Genomic DNA, 18,934 nt, shown 5'->3' with positions numbered 1-18,934 from the left:
AATCTTGTTGGTTCCTCAGAAAGGGAAGATGTTACCTGCAAAGGGAAGATGTTATGGTAAACTTCAGGGTCGTTATGTAGAATCGAAGTCTGGAAAATGTTCAATTTTGACATGTGAGACTCATACTATAATCCTCTCATGCTTATGTCACTAGAAATATTAAATCCCACCTAACCTTATATCATGCTGATATAGACAGTGTTATATCCAGCGACAGTCTTCACTCTGGTCCGCTGCTAAAGCAGGAACCAGAGCCAGTGTTGATTGGTGGAGCCCTCTTGACAGCTTGCTATAAAAGGGAGCTGTCAAACTGGCTCAGTTGTTCTCTGTCAGCCGGCTGCCGAGTTAGCGGCAGTACACCCAACTGGGTTACTTTGTGGCCAATAAAGCCTGTTAACCTTTCGCCAGCCTCTGCCTCTCATTACTTGTGCGCCAAACTTAAAACTGGCAATGAGGATGGGATGTTAGCGAAGTGAGGCATTTCTGAGGCAACAAAGTGAAAAGTCACAGAGCTGAAGCACTAACAAGGTTAACAAGGCTGCCACTAAGCTAACCCCAGATGGCGGCGGCACCTCCCAACTTCCCTCCATTCCATCCAGCTACAGAAACAAGGACATCATATATCAATTGTTTCAGGTGCGTGATGGATGCCGCCAACCTGACAGATATCCCCGTGAACAGAACAAAAGCTTATTTCTTAAGCTTCTGCGGAGCTATGGTCTTCGACACTGCCACTGCTCTACTGGCTCCACAGACGGTGAAAGCTGTAACCTGGGAGGAGCTGCAGGAGGTCCTCAGCAATCACTATGCTCCCAGACCATCCCTCATCGCCCGCTGCCAAGTGCCCCTTCCTCTGGCACTTCAAGCAGATCATGTTCGCTTTCCAGAGGAGAGCCCAAGCGGAGGGAGAATCCATCAGTGAGTACATGGCAGCACTCGGATCGGCCACCCTTCACTGTGGATTCAGAAACAACTCAACGACATGCTACTGGATCAACTGGTCTGTGGGGTAAGAGACCTCTGACTACAGAGGCGCCTTTTAGCAAAAGCAGACCTTAACCTGAAGCAAGCAATCGAAGAAGCTCAAGCCGCGGAACTGTCAAATCTATCCGCAGCTAAACTCCAAAACTCAGGCAGCCTCCCAGGTGTCAAGGCAAGCACAGCAGTCCACTACGAAGACACGTTCGAAGCTGAATACTTCGAGGGGGAAGAAGAAGTGAACTGTCGAAGAATGCCTCTGACACCCCAAAGGAAAAGCAACCCAGCTGAGAAAAGACCAAGCACGCCACAAATCATCTGCCTCAGCTGTGAGGGAAACCAAGAACCACCTGTCGCTTCAGAAACATGATCTGCTTGAAGTGCCAGAGGAAGGGGCACTTGGCAAGAATTTGTCAAGCTGCCAGAAATCTGAATCAGCCACCTCCCAACCAAACACAGACAAAAACTTTCGGATCCAAAGAGGATTGCTTTGCAGTTACCAAAGCATATCCCAGAGCTGAGTCACTACCACAATGTTTTAATATTAATAAGATTAATGTTGATCTTTTAGAAGGAAAGCCATACCACATGGAGATGGACACTGGCTCCTTCCTCTCCATCCTGTCCTGGGACACTCTGAAGCTGCTGGTTCCAGACATCACCAAGCAACAGCTGACACCCTGCAAGCTGGCTTTGAAGGACTACCAGGGCCAGACTATTCCAGTCATTGGGACAGGCAAGTTCCACATTCAATTCCATCATTTTAATGGACTCTCCTTTGGTAATAGTTAATGGGTGCCTGCCAAGTTTATTAGGGCTAGACTGGTTCAATTCCCTAGGGTTGCAAGTAACTGGCATAAATTCCATCAACGCTTGCAATTTCGAACAACTTACAAACTTTTCAGAAGTTTTTGACGATAAGCTTGACTGCTATAACAGCATACCTATTACCCTAAATTTAGACCCACAGGTGGCTCCAATAAGGCTCAAGCCACGGAGAATCCCATCTAGCTCTATGTGCAAAAGTGGATGACCAGCTGGACAAACTAATAGCCCAAGGGGTTCTAGAACCCATTGATTTCTCCAAATGAGAAGTACCCATAGTAATACCTCTGAAACACGATGGTTCAATTCGCCTTTGTTCGGACTATAAATAGACCATAAACAAAGGTCTGCAACCCAACGCATACCCTGTGCCCACCATACAACACCTGCTACACACCTTGGGCAAAAGCTCCATTTTTACAAAACTTGACATGACACAGGCTTACCAACAGTTCCCTGTAGATGGGCAGACTGCAGAAGCACAAACCATCATAACTCACGGGTGCTTTTAAATGTAAACGTCTCCAATTTGGAGTTAGTGTAGCCCCTGGCATTTTCCAATCAATAATGGAGCGGTTACTTTACAACATACCAGGAGTCATTTCCTATTTTGATGACATTCTCATTACCTCAGATAGTGCACAGGAACATTTACAGCATTTACAAAGAGTTCTACAATGTTTTAAAGATACTGGACTCAAACTTAACAGAAAAAAATGCATTTTTGCCACTTCCCAAATTGATTTTTTGGGCTATCATATTGATTCTTCAGGGATTCACCCCATTGAATTCAAAGTTAGAGCCATCTATGATGCTCCAGCTCCTACAAATAAGACAGAGCTGCAAGCCTTTTTGGGCTCACTTGACTTTTACAGTTCATTCTTGCCTCACAAGGCCACTATAGATGAACCATTACATAGGCTTTTGGACTCGCCCGCTACTTGGACCTGGGGACCAAATGAACATGCCTCTTTCAAGGCTGTTAAAGCCCTACTCACTTTAGATTCTGTATTAATGCAATTTAACAAAGATCTTCCTTTAGTGCTTGTTTGTGATGCCCCTCCTTTCGGCATTGGGGCAGTCTTAGGCCACAGACTGCCTAATGGCCAAGAAGCCCCTATTGCTTATTTTTCCAGAATGCTGTCAAAAACAGAATGAAATTATGCACAAATTGACAACGAGGCCCTTGCTGCTGTGGCTTAAGTCAAAAAATTCCACGAGTACTTATATGGACACCATTTTGAACTCATTACCGACCACCAGCCTCTCCTTGGTATACTGGCTGGTGACAAACCCAGCCCTCAAATTATGTCACCCAGAATGACAAGATGGACAATTTTTCTGTCTGCTTATAATTACAAATTGCTTTACAGACCCGGGAAGCAAGTAGCCCATGCTGATGCTTTAAGCAGATGCTCCTTACCCATTTTGGTTGATGACCCTGCACCTACAATGACCACCTTTCTAATTGAAGATCTGCAATTACCTTTGAATGCCAATGACATTGCCCATTTTTCCCCCATAGACCCTCAATTGAATAAAGTTTTGGACTGGGTCAGGAGGGGGTGGCCCAGGGACCCTGTTCCAGTGGAACTCCGCCCTTTCAAAGCACGCCACCTGGAATTGAGTGTACTGAAAGGCTGTTTGTTGTGGGGAAACAGGGTGGTCATTCCTCAAGACCTTAGGCCCCGTATTATATCTGTATTACATGAAGGGCACCCGAGCATCACTAGGATGAAGGCCCTAGCACGAAGTTATGTCTGGTGGCCAGGTCTCAATGAGGCAGTCGCCAGGAAGGTACAGGGCTGTCAGGCATGTCAGTTATCAAGACCTGCTCCTCCAGTGAATGGGAGGACACGAAGCCTCCATGGTCTAGAGTCCACATTGACATAGCAGGCCTGGTGCAGGGAAAAACCCTTCTAGTGCTAGTGGACCTACTCAAAATGGGTCGAGCTAGCCCTCCTTAAATCCACCACCACTGAGTCTGGCGTTCTGGACGCTCTGTTTGGGACACATGGTTATCCTGACACCCTGGTATCAGACAATGGCCCACAGTTTACCTCCTCTCTCTTCGAACTATTCATGGCCCAAAGAGGCATCAGGCATGCCCTAATCTCCCCTTTCCACCCCGCAGCTAATGGGAGGGCTGAAAGAGCCGTGAGATCAGCCAAGGAAGCCCTTGGGAGGATGACTGGAGGGGATTGGCTTTCTAAAATTGCCCTATACCACCTAATGCAGCACACCACCCCAAATGCCCAGACTAACCTATCCCCAGCTGAACTACTAATGGGCAGGAGGTTGAGAACAACCCTGGACAGACTCCACCCAGCCTATGCTTCTAGCAGACCCCTGGATTCCAATAGCAAAACATGGGAATTCAGACTAAGGGACCTGGTCTACGCCCGCAACTACACAGGGAACCCCTTATGATTGCCAGGCTGGGTGGAGAAAAAAACAGGCCCCAAGTCCTATAAGGTGCAGATAGCCGATGGGAGACTATGGCGCTGACACGTGGATCAGCTAAGGAGCCGTTGGAGTACTCCTACAGGTCCACCCCAAGATGACGCCGAGGCCATGGAGATTGAGGAAAATGAAGACCCAAACAAGTACTACAGGCCAACACCCGAACAGCGGTCGCGTGCGAGGGACTTACTAGAGCCAGACACACTACCATTGACTGAAGCTTTCCTGCTGCCCAGCGAAACCGTCCAGCCACCCGTGGAGGCCACCCAGGGGAGAGAGCTGACACCGGCCCTGGTGGAAGATGCCAGCACCACAGCCAATCATCCCCTGTCGGTGACTCCGACCAGATTGAGGGGATCCAAGAGAGTGAGGCGTCGCCCCGCCTACCGGGAGCGCTACGCATGTGCAATGCCAGGGGGAAGGAGTGTTATATCCTGCGACAGTCTTCACTCTGGTCCACTGCTAAAGCGGGAACCGGAGCCATCATTGATTGGTTCCCACCACTAGTTCACATCCTCTGCCATGTTCATTGTTTGCCCTCAGAAGTGAGAATTCCAATTTGAGCAGGTTTACTACTTCCATAAACAGAGGCCTCAAATCATGGGACCTTGTAGAAATTTAAAGCCTTATCCATGTCGCAGTTTTGATCTCTCGTTCAGCCTTTTTTGCCCAATCAAAACTTACTATTCAGAGTCAATCTAGGGAACAAACAACTTTCTTACTCTATCATTACTCTTACCTAAACAGACTTCAGCTTTTAATATGTGTGAGGGCAGCATATATACAATATTGAGCAATTTCTTTTAAAGAATAATGAAATGTTGTCTTTGAAATCAGAGAATATTCATATAGATATTATGTAGTCTTAGAAAGGTGGATCATAAATGACAGGTGCTAATTTGAAGCAGACTTGTGCAGTTTACCCACCCAATATCTGACCTTCATGGGGTCAAGTAAAACCTTCCTGAGCTGAAACAGCAAACTTTTTGTTATGTCTTTGGGACCGGTTGGAATTCCCAACCAGGTCCGCTGTTTGAGCGGGAGCACCAGCCGCTCCCATTGGCTGACACCGTTTGACAGCCGGCTATAAAAGGCGGCTGTCGAGCAGTGTCAGCCCTGTTGCCGCCAGCTAACCTGCCAAGTTAGAAGGCAGACGCGGCAACCCTTTATTCTTGCAATAAAGCCTTTAACGTTCACTCTGGCTCAGCCTCGTTCCTCCGCCACTCTACAACACTGGCGACGAGCATGGGATTGATCGGAGGCTGCCAGACATGCGATTCAAAAGAGCTGTAGCCACAAAGAGCGAAGTCACGGGCGCTGAAGCCGCAGCCGCCGGCGCTCACAAAGAGCGCGAAATTCAAAAAGCCTCCTCAGCCGGGAAGACAGACACCGCCTGATAGGCGCAGCCGCAAACGCTCTTCTAAGAGCGCGAATTTTGATTCACAACTACTAAGGTGAAGGGCACTGCCGCCTCGAAATGAATGCCAATCCGACATTCCCACCCTTCAAGCCAGCCGAGGAAACGTGGGATTCATATAAAAACCGTTTCATCTATTTCCTCGACGCTATTGGTCTAGCAGATACTGCTGAACACAGAAAAAAATCTTTCTTCCTCAGCTACTGTGGGGCTGCGGTTTTTGACACCGCTACAGCACTAGTTGCCCCTCGCGCTATCAGGAGCATACCTTGGGATGAACTCCAAGAGATCGTCTCCAACCACTACTCACCTAAACCATCCCAAATAGCCAGGAGATATGCTTTCAGAACTAGAAGACAGGCTGAGGGGGAGTCAATTAATGAGTATATGGCAGCTCTGAGGACAGCTGCCTTACAGTGTGGGTTCAGAGACTACCTAGAGGACATGCTATTAGACCAGATCGTCTGTGGGGTTAGAGACCTTAGGCTTCAAAGACGCTTGCTAGCAAAAAAGGATTTAACCCTAGCTTTAGCCGTTGAAGAAGCCCAAGCTGCTGAGCTCTCTGCTCAATCAGCAGCTGAAATTCAAGGAACTCCTTTAAGACCCTGCAGCTCCACTATTCACTCAGAGGAAGTTTCCCTTGAAGAAGACCCCATAGACTCAACAGACATTAACCGCCTTAGGCAACAAAAGCCTTCACAGGAAGGAGCAGGGCAGAGAAACGTCACCCCCAAGCAACCTTCCATTTGCCTAGCTTGCGGGGGTTCTCACTCTAGGGCATCATGCAGGTTTAGGAATGCCATCTGTCTGAATTGTCAGAAGAAGGGCCACCTCGCCAGAATCTGCCAAGCAGGGTGAACCTTTCCTCAGAGACCTCCACCACCTGCTAATTTCCAAAAGCAAGTGGAGGACTGCTATACTTGCTACCACGCGAACCATACTTCCAAGACTCCTAATAAAATCAGTATTTCTGTTTCTTTAGAAGGTAAGCCTTGCAGAATGGAGGTAGACACGGGATCTGCACTTTCGATCATCTCCTGGGAAACCCTAAAGAAGATTCATCCCAGATTTTCAAAGAAGAAGCTGCAGAAATGCCACCTGACACTGCGGGACTACCAAGGCAAGAACATCCCTGTCCTCGGGAAAGGCAAGTTTTTAGTTCAGTTCCAAGCTTTTAAAGGCCATTTGCCTTTGGTGGTTGTTAATGGTGCCCTCCCCAGTCTGTTGGGACTAGATTGGTTCCCTTCTCTCGGCCTTAGTGTAACGGGGATCCATGCTGTCTCAACTTCTGACGTAGACGCCCTATTCTCAGACTACTCTGATGTTTTTAGCAGCGAACTGGGCTGTTATTCTGGCACCCCCATCTCCTTCACTGTGGACCCCCAGGCAATTCCCCTTCGCCTTAAGCCATGCAGAGTGCCTTTTGCCATCCGTCCAAAGTTAGATTTAGAATTAGATAAGTTACTGAAGCAAGGGGTGTTAGAGCCAACTGACTTTGCCAAATGGGAGACCCCCATAGTCACCCCACTCAAGAAAGATGGCAGCATAAGAATCTGCGCAGACTATAAAACCACCCTCAATCGTTATCTGCAGGTCAGCGCCTACCCTGTCCCTGTTATTCAACACCTGTTACACACCTTCGAACCCGGCACCATCTTTGCCAAATTAGATATGTCCCAGGCATACCAACAGTTCCCTGTTGATGATCAGACGGCTGAATTACAAACCATAGTCACACATAGAGGGGCATTCAAGAGCAAACGCCTCCAATTTGGCGTAAGTGTAGCCCCGGGTATATTCCAATCTCTCATGGAGAGGATTCTCCAAGGTCTCCCAGGGGTTGTCCCTTACTTCGATGACATTTTAGTCTCAGCAATTGACAGACCTCAGCTCATACAAAGGGTCAGAGCAGTCCTAGAGAAGTTTAGGCAGCATGGCCTTAAACTTAAAAGGGAGAAGTGCGCCATCGCCACTAGGCAAGTGGACTTTCTGGGGTATAGGATAGATGCCTCTGGCATTCACCCAGTCGAATCCAAAGTAAAGGCTATCCATGAGGTGCCCACACCAACTAACAAGACGGAGCTCCAAGCTTTTCTGGGGCTACTAAACTTTTACGCTTCATTTCTTCCGCACAAAGCATCCATTGCTGAACCCTTACACAGACTGTTAGACAGAGAATCCCCCTGGCATTGGGGACCCAAAAAAGCTCATGCGTTCAAGTCAGTCAAATCCTTACTCACATCTGATGCAGTTTTAATCCAATATGATCAACGACTTCCCCTGGTCCTAGCTGCTGATGCATCCCCCTTCGGGATTGGGGCTGTTCTGAGCCACAGGCTTCCCAACGGTTCTGAGGCACCAATTGCTTTCTTCTCTAGGACCCTCTCTACTGCAGAAAGGAACTACAGCCAAATAGATAAGGAGGCCTTGGCTGCAGTAGCTGCAGTAAAAAAGTTTCATGAATTTTTGAACTTATTACTGACCATAAACCGCTCCTGGGACTTTTATCAGGGGATAAGCAAACCCCACAGGTACTATCACCTAGAATGACCAGGTGGACTTTGTTCCTGGCCGCTTACTCATTCAAGTTGGTGCATCGCCCTGGGAAAAACTTGAGTCACGCTGATGCCCTTAGTCGTTGCCCCCTGCCAGTCCCAGTCGAAGACCCAGCACCCGTTCATGCCATCTTCGAAGTTAATGAACTAAAATTGCCGGTTACAGCCGAGGACATTGCTGCGCACTCAAAAAAAGACAGAATAATTGCCCAACTCATGGACTGGATGGGAAGGGGGTGGCCTGAAACACAATACACTTCTGACTTTGCTCCTTTCAAAACCCGTAAGCAGGAATTGTCGAAGCTACAAGGATGTCTGTTGTGGGGAACAAGAGTAGTCATCCCAGCCACCCTTCGGGTACCCATCCTAAAGGTACTTCACGAGGGCCACCCGGGCATCGTAAGGATGAAGGCTCTGGCCCGCAGCTACGTTTGGTGGCCCGGCATGGATGCCCAAATCTCCAACTGGGTAAGCTCATGCCAACCTTGCCAAGAAACCAGGGCTGCCCCACCAGCAGCCACACCTACCAAGTGGGAAAGTGCTAGTGGTCCTTGGTCTCGCCTGCACATCGACCTGGCTGGACCAGTACATGGAAGGACCTTCTTGGTTGTAGTAGACTCTTATTCCAAATGGATAGACTTGGCCCTACTACCTTCAACATCCACTCAAGCAATTGTTAAGGCTCTGACCCGTTTCTTCGTCACCCATGGGCTCCCTGATACTTTGGTGTCTGACAATGGCCCCCAGTTCACGTCTTGCAAGTTTAGTATGTACGTTGCCAACTTGGGCATCAGACACATCCTTACAGCCCCTTTTCACCCAGCTAGCAACGGGATGGCTGAGAGGGCAGTCAGGTCAGCAAAAGAGGCACTTGCCAGGTTTGGCCAGGAAAACTGGCACTCCAAACTGTCCCGTTACCTCCTGAGCCAACATACAATGCCATGCACCACTACAAATAAATCCCCAGCAGAGCTCTTGATGGGGAGATGCCTTAGGACCACCCTGGACAGGTTGCACCCCCACTACTGCCCTGACACCCCTATAGGATCTGACAGTTTGGTCAGGGAGTTTGCCCTGCATGACCTGGTGTATGCCAGAAATTATGCAGGGGACCCTCTGTGGGTACCTGGTCAAGTGGTGTCAGTCACAGGTCCTAGATCCTACAGAGTCCTCCTGGAAGATGGACGCCTGTGGCGTAGACACGTGGACCAGCTCAGAAGGCGATGGAGAAGCACAGCTGATGCCAACCCAGCCCAATCTCCTAGCACCGAGGGCTCCCTGCCGGAACCGGTCTACCCAGACGGAAGCTCCCTGCAGGACCCGATCTACCCCATCGACCAAGAGAGATCGCTGGAGGACCCAGTCTACCAACAAGGGACCCCGAGCCAACAACCAAGCGAACCTGTCTGCCGTCCGGACCAAGCGACTCACCAAGGTCAGCCCGAACAGGGGGGCTTACCTAATTCGCAGAGCGCCCCACCCAACCGAGCCCGCTCCTCAACAACCACCGAGATGCTTCCTGAGGGCGAGGACTCCAGCCAGCAGCTTGCCCGGACTACGTCGATCCTGCCGCCAGCGCAGACAACCAACCTACCTGAAGGACTATGCATGCTCCCGGCTGGGGGTAAGGAGTATTATGTCTTTGGGACCGGTTGGAATTCCCAACCAGGTCCGCTGTTTGAGCGGGAGCACCAGCCGCTCCCATTGGCTGACACCGTTTGACAGCCGGCTATAAAAGGCGGCTGTCGAGCAGTGTCAGCCCTGTTGCCGCCAGCTAACCTGCCAAGTTAGAAGGCAGACGCGGCAACCCTTTATTCTTGCAATAAAGCCTTTAACGTTCACTCTGGCTCAGCCTTGTTCCTCCGCCGCTCTACAACACTTTTTATGTAGATCTAGAGCAGGGGTGTCCATATCTGACCTTCATGGGGTCAAGTAAAACCTTCCTGAGCTGAAACAGCAAACTTTTTATGTAGATCTAGAGCAGGGGTGTCCATATCTGACCTTCATGGGGTCAGGTAAAACCTTCCTGAGCTGAAACAGCAAACTTTTTATGTAGATCTAGAGCAGGGGTGTCCAACCTTGGCAACTTTAAGACTTGTGGACTTCAGCTCTCAGAATTCCTCAGCCAGCAAAGCTGGCTGAGGAATTCTGGGAGTTAAAGTCCACAAGTCTTAAAGTTGTCAAGGTTGGACACCCCTGATCTAGAGGAAAAATTAAGCTATAGTTATATCCTTTACATGTTGGATTTGTTCAGAAGACATTTGCTATCATTTTACATTCTACTCACTAGAGAGTCTATTTTAGCTGATGTTTTACCAACATCGCAATTGGAAAATTTCATACTATTCTTTTTCAATATTCCAGTATTGTGGTGCTGCTTGATGGAGAAAATATAATCCATTATCTGTGTCTTTCCACACTGCCAGGTTTATATATATATTTCTACAAGGATTTAAACATGCTCTTATTAATTAATTTAATGAGAATTCAGAAAAGGAAATTATTGTTTTCCTCTTATTTGACAGTTCAATGATGATTTCCAAAAGATTACAAAATTTTGTTAAATTAACCACTGCCCTCTGTCATGCAATATTAGAACTCTTATTGCTCGCTGTTTCTATCTATCTTCAATCTACATAATACACAAGTACATAGTCCATTTACCATGTAGGCAGATTTTATAGAAAATTTCATTGTAGAATAGCTTATTAATTGCCTATTTTAATTATAAATTAAAATTACATTTTGATTATAAATGAAAGCAATTATTTACTGTTCCATTTATATTATATTGTTTTTTAGAAAGATCAACATCATTGTTTCTTTTTCTCCATTTTTCCTCCTTGTGAAGAGGTGGGGCTGAAAGATAGTTGCTGACTCAAGATTTCCAAGTGAAGCTAAGTAGGGATTTAAATTTAGAACTTCTGAATTGTGTATTTCTGTTGTTAGATGTAAAGTCATTTGTTGTTAGATATATAATTGGACTGTCCTTTGATTGTTTTAACAAGTCTTCTGCAGCCTGTTATAGTGGTACAGTAATTGAAACAGAATATTAAATATCTAACAATCTCCAAGGAATGAAAAAAAAATCATTTCCTAGATTAAAGAAGTGTCTCTAACCTTACGGATATTTATTTTATACTTCCTATGGTTTAATTATGGACCACAATTGGGAAAGTGAAAGAGATATAATATTTTGTCTGGATAAATCAAGAGAGGCAAGATCATAGGAAATAAATTGGAGTAAATCTGGCAGAGAGGCAAAGAAATAAGGACCATAGAGGGGAGAGATGATGTTAATCCAATCGTCTGTAGCTCAATGCTGAACAATGCAGTTGTGATGGTCATATATATATTTCTTCCATATGAGTACAAAAAAAGTCACATAAAAGCATGGCAGTGGTGTTTAGAGTGTGGTGGATGGATGTCAATATTTAAGAAAAGTCCTCCTGAATAAGACCAAAAATCTATCTATCTAGTTTAGTTTAGTTTTTTTTATAACCTCCAGACAGAAAATGACTAACTGTACAGAAGATATTCAGGGAACAGACTGGAACAGTAAGTTGGCCTGAGTAAGTTGTGTCTTAATGTATTATTTTATAGTATTCCCATATTATTATACAATGGTACTTGGCTTAGTTTATTGTGATTAAAACACTGTTTTATAAACAAATCTATATTGATATTACAAAGAAAACATTCTTATTAAGGACAAAAATAATAATTTACATTTTTTATTATTGTACTTCACTTTGGGATAACATTTGAACTTGGGGAATGGGAGGAATTCTAAGCAGAGTTTTACTTTCCAAGGCTAGAGGAACAGCTCTAAACAGTCATGTTCCAATTCAACATTTCTGTAAATATCCACCCTTTATTTGTTGTTCTAACCCTTAGCTTTGTTGGAAATAATGGTGCAAGGTAGTCATATGACCCTGCATTTTACAATATTATTACCTGGCATGAAATTCTGTTCTCAATTTCCATGTAACTCAAGGACTACCTGTAGACTATGGAGTTAAGCATCCAACTAATTTCAGTCACTTAAAAAGATATACTTCTAAAATTATCAGCCTTCCCAAGTAAACCAAAAAGGAAACACAACTAGATGAACTAATTCTACCTTAGTCTAAGACTATATTAATAGAATCTTGCAAGTCTGACATTATAAACTTTCTGTCATGACTCCTGAGGAAACAGACAGAATTCTGTGTTCTGTTCACCTGAGTGTTTGATTCTTATCCTTCCTGGAAGGGATCCCTGAATGATGGTTTCTGCCTCTGGCTGTAAGATCTGATAGAATTGAGTTTCTTTTTGTTTTGTCAATTACGTAATGCCATCAAGTACAAAGGAGAAGGTAGACCTTCTCTGTTACAGCACTTAATCTCTGACTAGCATCTCTGTGGAGATTTGCATAGTCCCCACAGTAAAAAAAACAAACACCCTTCTTTTTACAACCCTGCAATCCCTTAATCCGGGGTAGAATTGGGGCGATGGAATGGGGCTGAGTGTTTACTGGCTGGATGCCCTTCCTGATGCCATGCAGGGTTTGTTGTGGAGCGAAGGAATAGACGAGGCTTAGACCAGAGCATACTGTTAGTGTTTGGGGATAAACCCCCAAGCAAAGTATGCAGCAGCAGTCAAGCCAGGCAGGCAAATGAGAGAGAGAGTGGGCCCAAGAGTATACACACACTGGAGACAAAAACACTGTTTGTGGTTTTAAAATAGTTATTTAATTCACACAGAGATTAAGAAGTGTCATTCAGTCCATATATCATTATCCAGTATATCCATCCAGTTATCAAGTCCATTAACAGTAAATACAATGTCCTTATCTGCTTGTAAATCTTCTCCTCCCGATACCTTTCTCTCAAAGACAACGCTGAATCCACAGCTCACCAGGCAAACAGTCCTTGTGTTCAGTTGAAATGGTATCTGGCACAGTAGCCTCCAAAAGCAAGCAGACGGACGTTCCAACACAGCAGGCAGCAGACCAGGAACAGAACCAGGTGCATCCAGAAGCCGGTGACTCAGACAGTTGCATCCAGAAGCAACGTCTATTACGTTTCCCTTCCTACCTTTATTACTGCCTGCAACCGCACCCACAATGACATTGCAGTTTCTTGCTTAAAGCTACATAGACACTTAATCCTAGGTTTACATATTTATTCAACCCAAACCTGGTTGGTGTATCCATATACCCAACACATACAACTAACAGTCTTTATTCAGGGAATAAAGGGTTGTCGCGTCTGCTAGCTAACAAGGCAGACTGCAAGCGAACAACGGCTGGCTCTGCTCGACAGCCGGCTTTTATAGCCGACTGTCAAACGGAGCCAACCAATGGGAGCTGCTGATGCTCCTGCTCAAACAGCGGACCTGGTTGGGAACTCCAACCAGTCCTAAAGACATAACACTCCTCCCCCCTAGCTGGGCACATGCATAGTCTTTGAGGTATGAGGGTGGACTTCGCTGGCGACCGGAACGTCGTAGCTCAGGGAGACTGCTGGTGGGCATCGAGTCCATGGAGCAAGACTCCGAGGTCGCCGGGGTGTCATCTTGGTTTGGCGTTGGATTCTGGGAATGAGATGTCTCCCCTCGTTCGGGCTGGCTCGGCAGAACGTCTCGGTCTGGATGGTTGGTGTTCCTGCTGGGTGGATGTGATGGAGATTCGGGTCGGCAGTCCGGGTCCGTTCTCGGCTCACTCTGTTCGAATGGGGATGTCTGGTCCCTCAGGAAACTCCCTTCTGGAACCTGGGCGAGGACTTGAGGGCTGGCTGGTGGATTCGGCTCACTGCTGGTCCGGTCGTTCCGCTGCCTGCGTAGTTGGTCCAGGTGCCTCCACCACACGCGACCGTCCTCTAATTGGACCCGGTAGGATCTTGGACAGGTGATAGCCACGATCTGTCCTGGCACCCACAATGGATCCCCTGCGTAGTTCCTTGCAAAAACTGGGTCCTGCAAGGCAAAGTCTCGTACCTGGCTGTCCGATCCCAAGGGGGTATCAGGGCAGCAATGAGGGTGCAGCCTGTCAAGAGTAGTCCTTAAACGTCTCCCCATTAAGAGTTCAGCCGGGGATTTGTTAGTGCTTGTGCATGGAGTTGTATGCTGGCTGAGGAGAAAACGGGACAACTTGGAATGCCAGTTTTCCTGACTGAATCTGGCTAGTGCCTCCTTAGCCGACCTGACTGCTCTCTCCGCCATCCCATTACTAGCAGGGTGAAAGGGGGCCGTGAGGACGTGTCTGATGCCCAGATTCGTGACATACATGCTAAATTCACAGGACGTGAACTGCGGCCCGTTGTTGGAGACTATCATGTCTGGAAGCCCATGAGTTACAAAAAGTCAGGTCAGGGCTTTAACAACTGCCTGTGTGGTGGTCGTGGGGAGCAAGGCAACGTCTATCCATTTAGAATACGAATCCACAACCACCAAGAAAGTTTTGCCATGCACAGGCCCGGCCAGGTCGATGTGTAACCGTGACCATGGGGCATTGGCGCTTTCCCACTTAGTGGGTGAGGCTGCTGGTGGGGCTGCCCTAGATTCTTGACAGGGTTTACAGGAGCTTACCCACTCTGCGATCTGATCGTCCATCCCGGGCCACCATACGTAACTGCGAGCCAATGCCTTCATTCGCACGATACCCGGATGGCCCTCGTGCAGCACTTTCAATATGGGCACGCGAAGAGTGGTTGGGATAACGACTCTGGTACCCCACAGCAGGCATCCCTGGAGTTTTGATAATTCCTGTTGACGCGTTTTAAATGGGACAAAGTCAACTGAACACTTTGTTTCCGGCCACCCCCTCCCCACCCAGTCCAGAACCTGGGCGATTATTTTATCTTTCTTGGAGTGTGCCGCGATGTCATCTGCAGTCACAGGTAGCTTAAGTTTGTTGACTTCGAAGATTGCGTGCACCGGAGCTGGGTCCTCAACTGGGGTCGGCAAGGGGCAGCGGCTGAGAGCATCTGCGTGGCTTAAAGTCTTACCGGGGCGATAGACCAGCTTGAACGAATAGGCCGCCAGGAACAATGTCCATCTAGTCATCCTGGGGGACAGTACTTGTGGAGTTTGCCTGTCCCCTGATAAAAGTCCCAAAAGTGGCTTGTGATCGGTAATGAGTTCGAAATGGTGGCCAAAAAGGAATTCGTGGAATTTTTTGACTGCCGCTACTGCAGCCAGAGCCTCCTTATCAATCTGGCTGTAGTTTCTTTCAGTCATGGAAAAGGTCCTGGAGAAAAAAGCAATTGGCGCCTCAGTGCCATTGGGGAGTCTGTGACTTAGGACAGCTCCTATCCCGAAAGGGGATGCGTCAGCGGCCAAGACCAAGGGAAGGCGTTGGTTGAACTGAATTAAAACGGCGTCAGAGGTGAGCAGAGATTTGATCGCTTTAAATGCATGGGATTCTTTGGGGCCCCAGTGCCACGGAGTGTCTTTATCTAATAACCTGTGTAAAGGTTCAGCGACTGAAGCTTTGTGTGGTAAGAATGAAGCGTAGAAATTTAATAAACCCAGGAAGGCTTGTAGTTCCGTTTTATTGGTAGGTGTGGGTGCCTCGTGGATGGCTTTTACTTTTGACTCCACTGGGTGGATGCCTGAGGCGTCTAGTCTATATCCTAAAAAGTCCACCTGTCTAGTGGCGATGGTGCACTTCTCCCGTTTGAGTTTGAGACCATGCTGTCTAAACTTCTCCAATACTGCCCTAACCCTCTGGAGGAGCTGGGGCCTGTCCATAGCTGAGACCAAAATATCGTCAAAGTAGGGGACTATTCCTGGAAGACCTTGGAGAATTCTCTCCATTAGTGACTGAAAAATACCTGGGGCTACGCTAACGCCAAATTGGAGGCGTTTACACCTGAATGCCCCTCTATGAGTTACTATGGTTTGTAAGTCTGCTGTGTGGCTGTCGACAGGGAACTGCTGATATGCCTGTGACATGTCTAGCTTGGCAAAAATGGTGCCGGGTTTGAAAGTGTGCAACAGGTGCTGGATGACTGGAACGGGGTATGCGCTAACCTGGAGATAACGGTTAAGGGTCGTCTTGTAGTCAGCACAAATTCTCAAACTACCATCCTTTTTGAGTGGGGTGACTATGGGGGTCTCCCACTTGGCGAAATCTGTGGGTTCAATTACCCCTTGTTTGAGAAGTTTGTCTAGTTCCGCGTCTAATTTTGGGCGGATAGCGAAAGGTATTCTACGGAATTTCAGGCGGACAGGAACTGCCTGGGGGTCTACGGAGAAGGAGATGGGTGTGCCATTGTAGCAACCCAGTTCGCTACTGAAAACATCGGAATAGTCAGAGAACAATGTGTCTACATCAGAAGTTGAGACAGCATGAATCCCTGTTACACTAAGGCCAAGAGAGGGGAACCAATCTAACCCCAAAAGACTAGGGAGGGTACCATTAACCACCACTAAAGGCAAATGGCCTTTGAAGGTTTGGAATTTAACAAGGAACTTGCCTTTCCCGAGGACAGGGATGTTCTTGCCTTGATAGTCTCTCAGGGTGAGGTGGCACTTTTGCAGCTGCTTCCTGGTCAGTCTGGGTTGAATCTTTTTCAGCGTATCCCAGGAGATGATTGAGAGCGCTGAGCCGGTGTCCACCTCCATGGTGCAAGGTTTACCTTCTAGGGAGAGAGAGAGTTTAATTTTATTTGGAGTTTGGGAAGTGTGGTTGGCGTGGTAACACGTGTAACAGTCTTCTACTTGCCTTTGGAGGCTAGGAGATGAAGGAAACTTCTGGGGAGGAGCGCGTGCTGCCTGGCAGACTCTTGCAAGGTGACCTTTCTTGGGCCTCTGATCTCTTACCCCGCAGACGAGTTGGTTGAGAAGCATGTCGTCTAAGTAATTCTTGAATTCGCATTGAAGAGCGGCTGTCCTCAGGGCGGCCATGTACTGGTTGATGGATTCTCCCTCGGCTTGCTTCCTCATCCTGAACGCGTAGCGTCTTGCGATCTGGGAAGGTTTAGGGGAGTAGTGGTTCGAGAGTGTTTCTTGTAGCTCACTCCATGGAACGTTCTTGATGTCACGTGGTGCAAAAAGTGCCGTGGCAGTGTCGAAAACTGCAGCCCCGCAGTAGCTAAGGAAGTACGATTTCTTCCTATGCTCCGCAGCGTCGGCTAACCCAATGGCGTCGATTTAATGGCTAAAGTGATTTTTATAGGAGTCCCACGTCTCCTCGTTGGGTTTGAATGGTTGAAATGCCGGATTGGCGTTCATCTTGGGCCCCTCGGTGTCGTCGGCAGACCGGACTATCTCTCAGGTTGATTGTGGCCCTGGGGCTGCGCTATCGTGAGTGCTGGCGGTTGTGGCTACAACGCCCTTGACTCGCTCCGTGACTCGGCCCTTGCAAGGGCAGCCTTCGTTGCGCTCTCTGCGCTCGTTGGCGGCGGCAGCTAACAGCGCCGTAACTGACTTCAGCTTAGTGATAACAGTTTGAATTTCGCGCTCTCTGGGGAGCGTTGGCGACTGTGGCTACAGTGCCGTACTTCGCTTGAGTAACTAATTCAAACGACAGCGGTTTGAATTTCGCACCCTCTCGGGGGCGTGGGTGGCTGAGATTTCAGCGCCGTGACTTCAGCTCTTTTTGCAGCGGATGAGCTTGAGCTTTCAGTGCGAAGCGGCTGCGGTTCAGCTCCGAGGCTTCGCTGGCGTGATTTTCAGCTTTTTTGAATTTGAGTGCTTCTGGCTAGCCTGCGGTCATATCCCATCCTCGTCGCCAGTGTTGTGGAGCGAAGGAATAGACGAGGCTTAGACCAGAGCATACAACTAACAGTCTTTATTCAGGGAATAAAGGGTTGTCGCGTCTGCTAGCTAACAAGGCAGACTGCAAGCGAACAACGGCTGGCTCTGCTCGACAGCCGGCTTTTATAGCCGACTGTCAAACGGAGCCAACCAATGGGAGCTGCTGATGCTCCCGCTCAAACAGCGGACCTGGTTGGGAACTCCAACCAGTCCTAAAGACATAACAGGGTTCATAGCAGATATTTTTTCTTTGCACCTAGGAGAAAAATGTCTGCCACTACCTAGGATTGAACTCTCAACCTTCTGAGTGGGAGATGAGCATCGTCACCACTAGGCCACCAAACCTCTTATGTAACCCCCACATTATTAGCCTTTAAAACAGCATTAAAAACACAGGTATTTTCTTAAGCCTTAGATTAGAATGATTGGAAGCATTATATCTGTTTTTAGCACTATGGCCCACTCCAAATGTTGTTTTTCAGTTCTGTTTCACTTTTATTTTTCTCTTTTTATATAGTATATTAACTGCTCAGAGGTTGGGGATGGGTGGTCTAGAAATTTAAAATGTAAAACAAATAAACAAACCCTGGTGTACAGAGGAACCATACTAAATCTCTGGCTTTACAGCTATTGTGTTGCTGCGTCATAAACATACTGAAATTACCAATGTTAGAGAACTGAAAACCAACTCTGTGTGACAGATAAAAGTTGCTGGGGATAGAACTTTACAAAACTGTACATCAGAAATGAAATCCAAAGCCTGTTATTGATTTATGTTTTTTGAACTCTTAAAAATAATGTCTTCAAATGAGGAAATGGGAGGAAAACGTATTAGGCATGTTGCCTACTTGAGTTATTTATAAAAATAATAAAGATGAGATAAAAATAAACAAATAAAATAAATTTAATTCTTTAACCTTTTGGTTGTGGCAGCTGAATAACGCGATATTAA

The sequence above is a fragment of the Pseudonaja textilis genome, chromosome 8 (genome assembly GCF_049901715.1).
Source record: "Pseudonaja textilis isolate UNSWEBS1 chromosome 8, rPseTex1.2, whole genome shotgun sequence".
Lineage (NCBI taxonomy): Eukaryota > Metazoa > Chordata > Lepidosauria > Squamata > Elapidae > Pseudonaja > Pseudonaja textilis.
The sequence above is the reverse complement of the archived record's forward strand: the minus strand, read 5'-3'. Positions refer to the sequence as shown.